Genomic DNA, 8,180 nt, shown 5'->3' on the forward strand with positions numbered 1-8,180 from the left:
CAGACAATTGGAGATGTTTACTTCCTCCTGGTGCCTCTTCCTTTTCCCCTCTCTTTAGTTTTATTGCCATCAACTTGAAGACTCAAAAGGTAAGAAACAAGTAAAATTTATTTCAGATGATTATCAAAAACTGGTTGATCTCTGTTCTCTGTGCCAAGATAGAAACCTGAAGCCTGAACAGTTCACAGGTGAACCTAAGGAAATGATGGCAGTTTACTCTTTTGAACAGAAAAAGAATAGAATGAGTTAAGCACCAAAAGGATATGAATATTTCACAAATTTGCATGTGATCCTAGCGCAGGGGCCGTGCTAATCTTCTCTGTACCGCTCCAATTTTAGCATACGTGTTGCCGAAGCGAGCACAGGAATATATATATTTCAAAAAGGACTATATTAACACCCCAAGCATCACCTAATAATCAATTCACATGTGCTTGATTCATGCTCACAGTTTGTTTGTGTATTCATAAGCTCATTCCGTATTCCTGCGTGTGGAAAGTGGGAGGCACGAAGCAGACTTCCTTTCTTCTGACTTTTAACCAAGCATGAGAAATAAAGTGCAAGAACTGGACTTGCCAAAATCTCCTGATGCTTGGAGAAAAAAAAAATAATTAAAAGCCATAAATTAATTTAAAATGTGGGGGGAACTGTTTGCAAAATAGGGTACAAAACTTTATTTAAAAGCTATTTCTACTCGTCACATTTTCTCTGCATACTAGAATAGAGTTATGGTTGCAGTAATGGTTTGCTTACGGGCAAGCAATTAAGCACCTGTAGTCACTCCACAGGATGTAGATTTCCCATGAATAGCTATTTTATAAATAAACAAATAGAAACTCATATATGTAATGGCAAAGGCAAACACCGCTTGGATTTTAAATTTTAAAAGGACTGTTCCGCACTTTTTGGGGGAAATCATTTGTTTCCATATATAAATTGGATTCGACTTAGCCTTTTCATTTTCCACATGAATAATTAATAATGTCATCATTATCCTGACAGTCCCTCTCTAGCAATTTAACCATAATAAGGCTGTAACGATTCACTGCATTAAGGTCAATATAAGCAAGATATGAGCAATGCATATGATGAATATAAGCGTGAGATTTCTCAGATGTAGGTGGAAGTTGATTTTGGATATTCCACCCCCTCTTCTTAGAATTGGTTGTCTATCCTGGGAGAACAGGATTCCTGCCCCAGGGCTCCTCATCTGTTCTCTGGATCTTGAGATGCTTCCTGTTTTAGCGTGTCCTCTGCGGCATATGGAGCACCTTGTAATTTATTCAAATTCAGAAACAACTGATAGAGAATCTCGGCTTTGCCAGGTACCACCTAAGTGACCCTCCTACGTTGGCTGTCTGACTTTTCTAAGCCTGAATATCTTCATGTGAAAAAATAGGGGAGAGATATAATAATCACCTCATAGGCGAGCCTGAAGAATCTTCACTCAGATGGTGGGGTGGGTAATGGTTCTCACAAGCAGGATAGGATGTCTTCTCTGAGATCCGGCTACCAGTTAATAGTAAGCCACCTTTACACTGGCCTGAGAGGGCTGCTCCTTCCCTCTCTGTGCCCTGGACCAAAAGTACCCGGACCTCAGCTTTCTTCAGCAGAGATGGGCAACTGGGCTGGATCTGACAAATGTTTTCACCAAAACCTGTGGGTGACAAAGGAAATTAGTTAATGGGGTTTACCTGATACAGTCTTCTAAGACTTAAGAAGAGCCAGATGATGCTAGGAGGGAAGATTGTATAAAATAAACTAGTGAGAGACAGGATTTCTTTAATTTCATGAATTTAGAAAAAAAAATAACATAACATACAGTTTAAAGCATGTGGAGGTATCCACGTTGTTTTATTTAGACAGTTCTCAGTTCTCAAATGTTATGCAAATAATTTATTAAAATAAGACTTAACATTAACAGGTAGAATTGTAGACAAAGCCTAGACTTTGGCAGCAGGTGTATCTGCTTTTGAAAATCAGATTCACTGTTGACTTTGAAAGTTTAGGGAAGCTGTTTAGCCTCTCAAAGATCACTGTCCTCATCCGTACAAGAATGATAATGATAGTTGCCTTAGGGTCAGCAACCAGTCACTTAGCAGATAATCTGCATGGGAGTAAAGTCTCAATAAATTTTAGGTATCATATTGAGATGGGTAGGATATGAAATTAAGAGCATGGGATCTTCTTCCAGAAGCCTGAGTTGTAGTTTTGAAAATCCAAATTATGCCGAAACATTTTCATAAAACACAACTCTATCGCTTAACTTTTCTTTGATTGCACTGTGTGCAATAATACTAGAAAAAAGTGAACCGTTTTATTCAGAAAACAGACAAACCAATGACTTTAACAACTTTCTGAGATTTACCTCCTACACATGGATTTTTCTGTGCTGTTCCTTACCTAAGGGCTGCTTTGAGCCAGCTTTCAGTAAGAATCTGAGCACACCTCCTTCCCACAAATAACAATTACAACTAATGTCGACACAACTCTGGTTGTTTTTGTTGATTCCCAAAGGAATTCAACAAAAGCAGGAAAGATTAACGAGGGAAGCTGAGGCTCATATGATATAGCACGTGCACTCAAAAAACTTGGCAAGTTTAAAGTCAAATTAGGAATTGACATTAAACCTTGAAAAGTTGGTTGTAAAGAATAGGATAGCAACTAAAATTTACAGCAGAATAAAATGTTAGAGTCCTAATAAATGTTCAAGGAGAATATATACTCTAAAAGAGTAGATTCATTCCAAGGTTATCTTAGATTTCATAGAAACGTTTCTATAAGTCTCTACGTAAAGCAGTGGAGAAAGAGAAGGGCATTTAACAACTCACAGGAAAAAAAAGATATGTCTCTTAAATTACTATAAAACTACCTATAATTTTTGTCAATTATGATATATTCTTATTATGAGATTCTGAGAGTCATTGTAGTACAAATGGAATTGTGAAATGTATTAAGAAACAGCAAATAACAAACTGCATCCAAAACAGAAGCACCTGCTCAAGAAGAGACCTTCCGTTTTGCTACTAGTTCGTTTCCTGCCAGTTCCCGTGACATTTAATAAATCCCAGAACCACACCCACCTCATCTACAGGTTATTAGCTGTAAAATGGTTAGATGGGAATGACATTAGGTAGATGAAACAAGAGTATATGTTTGATAACTACGCACACTCGATATTTCAATAACATCAATAATTTCATTAAAGTAAAATGAGAACATTTTATTCAGACAGTCATAACAGTTCAGAAAGTTGCTCTAACGTCGCCTCCACCTCCCGAATTCTAGAGCAATTTATCCTGTCCTATGGTTAAAGCTAGAGTGGATCATAAATATGGTACCACAAATTTAAAAGTGTGTTCGATTCCCACAATATTTGGGAATAAAGTAGCTGCCTCTGGTATTTTTCAGAGCATACTGCGTGAAAGCTTGCAATACTCCTGCACCATGCAGATCTTTTAAAATAGAAATCAGAATGGCAAGAGTTATAGAAATTGACTTGACTTTGGGCCTGAGAGCGATTATTGCATAAAGAAATTAACAACATTCTTCAAGTAGTGGTAAATGTCTTGACTCAAGGATGTGACCTTTCAGCACAGACAGACAGGCGGGGACAAACTTAGGCACATCAGCAAAGCACTGAGCAGGGCAGAGAAGGGCATCAGGCTGGACACATTTCAGTTGTACCTGGCTAGCGATGAAGAGATGTGGTGTTTAATGGAGTATTCCATTTACTCATAAGCATGCGTGTAGAATTTGCTATGTGGCAGGCACGAATTCAAACCCACTAAAAATACTAGCTAGAGGGGCACCTGCATGGCTCAGTCGGCTAAGCATCAACTCTTGGTTCGGCTCGGGTCATTATCTCATGGTTCCTGATTTCGAGCCCAGTGTCAGGCTCTGCAGTGTGGAGCCTATTTCAGATTCTCTCTCTCTTCCTCTCTCTGTCCCTGGCTTGCTTGTGCTCTCTCTCTCTCTCTTCTTTCTCTCAACAATAAATAAATAAACATTAAAATATATATATTAACTATAATTGTCCTCCTAACAACATATGAGATAGGAACTATATTTACCCATGTTTTGCAGATGGGGAAACTGAGGTGCAGAGTGGTCAAGCATCTTGCCTAAGGACTCAGAGACAGCAAACGGTGTGCTCAGGATTGGGAGTCAGGCGCTATACCTCCAGGTCAGTGCTATGTTGTCAACCACGATGATAAGTACTTGCAAAAAGTCCAAAGGACTCTTTGCCTCCATTTCAGCAAAGGCTTCAATTGTAAGAGAAGAAAAGAAAAAAAAAAAAAAAAAGAAAAGAAAAGAAAAGAAAGCAGTACAAAGGCCCCCATATTCCAAAGAAAGTCCCTTTGCAAAAATTCTAAATCCATCAGGGTTTATTCGGTTATGCTGTGGTGAGGACTGACCGCCGCCCCCCACACCCCCAGGGGCTCAACCACAGAGGAATGTTTCTCGCTCCAGCCAGAGGGTATCTAATGTTGGCTGGGGCTTCTCCTTCAGCATCTCTACTCTGAGACCCAGGCTGGGAGCAAGGCCTTTATCCAGAACACTGTCAGCTCTCATGTCAGAGAGAAAGCAGGCCCCGGTAGGTTTTACATCTGTGTTTTGTGTGCCTACATGTAACAGTGGTCAATTCTACTTCCCATTTATTGGCCACAGCGAGGTGCATGGTCCTGCCAGCCGACAGAGGAACTCAAGGGACAATCCTACCATGTGTGTGGAAAGATATGGAGGGAGGGAACCACGCGAGAGAGTTGGAGAACAAGAATATCGTGCAAACAACAGTTATTACCACCACTAACGGGGTAGCTTAAAACTCCTTTTTAAATACCTGACGTCTCACCTACACAACAACTTCAAAGCCTCCAAGTATAATGGTCAGGGACGTTGAAGCTGGTGAGAGAATATCCTTAGAAAACATCGTTGGAGTGTCCGTGCACTTTCTTTACCCCTTTTCCATTGAAAGAGGAAGGACGTGCTCACCTTCCTCGCCTCCGCTCTAAGGGAACAATTGCAGAGGTTAGTTTGTGTGCTCTGGAATTTGCGGACCCACTGAATTGATGTCTGAGTCACAGCTGAGCAATCATGTGACAGGCTGACGGCAGATCTATTCTGCACAGTAGATAACATGCGCTTCCAGTATGGGTCAAGGTGAAAGTTTCCTGTGGAATAGAGAGGAGGGAGAGATTGAGAGAGACAGAGAGAAAGAGAGGGGCAAAGACAAGACAGAAAACTGAAAAAGAGACAAAATGAAACAGAGAGAAAGACAGAGAAAGGGCAGTGCAGGAGCGAGTGAGTCTTTGTAGGAGTCTTTGCACAAGAGAGCTTCCTGAAGGGGCAGCGGGACCCCCTGAAAACAGGGCTGTGTGGGAGTGGTCTGAGAACCAAGATCACCAGGGTAAGCCCTATGCAGCCAGCCAGAGCGTGGCCCCCCATAAATGGGACGAGCTCCCCATAAATGGGAGGGGTTCTATGGAAACCAGAAAGCACCTCACAAAAAAAAGAGTCAGCTTTAAACTCAACTAAACCATTTTCCTGTTTTCATCTTCTCTGGCACACACCTCTCCCCTCCTACCACGGAGGGATCAGAACACAGCCAGAGATCAGGAGTGAGTTGTGTGTGTGTGTGTGTGTGTGTGTGTGCGTGCACTCTCTCTCTCTCTCTCTCTCTCTCTCTCTCAAAATAAATAGCCCACTAAAAAAATTAAAAAAATAAAAAGAATTGTTTTATGGCCCTAAGCCTGGCATACTGATCACAGAACTGAGGTTGTTAGCAACTAAAGCAACTGGGAAACATTTATACTAACTGAAGAATGAACAGATAACCTATGGGACAGCCTGTGACCTCACTCACTACCAGAGGAGGAGCCAGCACCACAGGCAAAGTTAGCATTGCTCCCTGATAGACTCTAGAACTTGCCACTTTTAAAGTCCCAGCTGTAGAGAATGCTCAGGGCCTAGTATAAGTTTTATTCTTCTCAAATAATCCTTTGGTTATCTTTATATTAAATAGCAGAGCTCAATATCCTGACTATAGGGACCCCAATTCTGTTGTTGTTGTTGTTGTTATTCTTTTTAATGTATATTTATTTATTTTGAGAGAGAAGGAGAGAGCCAGAGCGAGTGAGCATGAGCAGGGGAGGGGCAGAGAGAGGGAGAGACAGAATTCTAAGCAGGCTCCATGCCACCAGCTCGGAGCACAACATGGGGCTCGAACCCGTCATGATCTGAGCCAAAATCTAGAGCTGGATGCTTAACCGACTGAGCTCCCCAGCTCCCCAACCCCAACTCTTTATAGATCTTACATTTCTATTCCACAAAGTAGACCTGCCCATACACTGACCCCCTCAGAATAGCCTTGAAAAACTATATATTTCTCAGTGTATAAAGTATACTTGTAATTGAACACACACATACCTGCACATTGATTGTTTTATTTATCTTATTTTTTTTATTTTGAAATAATACCAAACTTACAGAATATGTGTAAGCACAGCAAAGTCCTTTTTCTTCCTGAACCAGGTGTGAGTTGGATGCTGACGTGATGCCCGCCACTCTCAAATATTTTGGTGTGTATTTCCAAGCAAACAAAGACATTATCCTACAAAACCAAAAAATTTCAATCAAAATCAGGAGATCAGCTTCAGTATGTAGGGTGGTTAATTTCATGTGTCATCTTGGCTAATCTGTGGTGCCCAGTTGTTGGGTCAACCACTAGTCTAAATGTGGCTATGAAGGTATTTTATGCATGTGATTAATATTTACTATAAGCTGGCTTTAAGTAATGGAAATTTGCGTGGGTAATGTGGATGGACTTCATTCAATCAGCTGAAAGGCCTTAACAACAAAATAGAAGTTTTCCAGAAAAAGTGGGAATTTGGCCTCAGAACCACAAGACCATAAAAGAGAAACCTTGCTTGAATTGCCAGCCTTCCAGGCTTCTCTACATATTTCAGAGTGCAGAACCCCCAAATCACCTGCAAATTCCTTAAAATCAATAAACCTCTCTCTAATATAAAATACATAATGTAAATTTTATATCTCTATCTCTATCTCTAGATCATTTATCTCTACATCTATATCTAAAATATCTCCAAGTCCTTTTACTGCCTTAATCAGAAACTGTATCTCAGGCTACTTTGTCCTTTCTGACCTCGATAGTTTTGGAGATGACAGGCCAGTGTTTTTGGTGAACGTCTCTCAATCTGAGTTTGTTATTTCAGCAGAAACTGGTTTAAATTGTGATCTTTATTAGGATTATCTCTGCCATGATTTTCTTTCTTCTGGCATCTAACCATGGCAGACAATATTGATTTGTCTCATTTTTTTATACAGTTACCTGCATCACTTGATTAAAAAAGTATCTGGCAGTCATCTCCATTGAAAAACTGCTTGTTTTCTCTTTGTAACTAATAAGCAATTGCTGACAGGTAATTTGAGACTATGTAAATATCCCATTCCTCATCAAAATTCCTGTCATCTATGTATCTATGTACCTACCTGTTCATTCATGCATCTATCCATCCATCCATATCAGTTGTGTGTTCATGGATTTCTATTTATTCAATGGATTATAATCTTTTCCTGTCTTTATTTTCATGATTAAATTGTCTCAGAGTTGACCAGTAGGATCCTTTCAAGTTCTCTTCTTTGGCCTTTTGGTACTAGTCATCTTTTACGTAGTACTTCCTTAAATTCTGACAAGACTTTTCAGATTAATTTGTATTTTTCCTGTTTCAGCCATGGAATCCATTTTTCTATGGAGTTCTAGACCTTGTAGGTAATAGTGATATTTCAAAACCAAGATTTTGGTGTTAAGTGTAAATAACACAGTAAAAAAAAATTTAAAAAATATGACTTCCATAGATAGGTAAAATGATAAATTATAATCATAACATCTAAGTTTGCTTAGAAATTTAGAGAAAAGTGAGCAAACAATTGAAGAAGTATATTAATTCCAGTCAGCTTAAATTTCATAAATCCTTTATTTGTTCTTCTTAGGATACTGTAATTCCTGATGGTGTACTTGAAAGAAGTCTTAAGGAAAAGTATCACTAGTTAAATGGACCCCACTAGTTCTATGGCCTTCTAGAAAGATGGTGCTCCTCTCTGGGACTTTTAATACTTGTAGAGGAAAGGGGTTAGACTTGGTGATCTCAAAGTCCTTT

The 8,180-nt window shown here is 39.6% G+C and overlaps 1 non-coding gene across 1 annotated transcript; it reads right to left on the bottom strand.

The window, feature by feature from the left end:
- Nucleotides 1-256: 256 nt before the first annotated feature.
- LOC131518341 (U6 spliceosomal RNA) lies at nucleotides 257-363 on the bottom strand. The gene has a single exon (XR_009265032.1). It is a non-coding gene; the product is annotated as a U6 spliceosomal RNA (small nuclear RNA).
- Nucleotides 364-8,180: the final 7,817 nt, after the last annotated feature.

Source organism: Neofelis nebulosa, chromosome 7 (assembly GCF_028018385.1).
Source record: "Neofelis nebulosa isolate mNeoNeb1 chromosome 7, mNeoNeb1.pri, whole genome shotgun sequence".
Classification (NCBI taxonomy): Eukaryota; Metazoa; Chordata; class Mammalia; order Carnivora; family Felidae; genus Neofelis; species Neofelis nebulosa.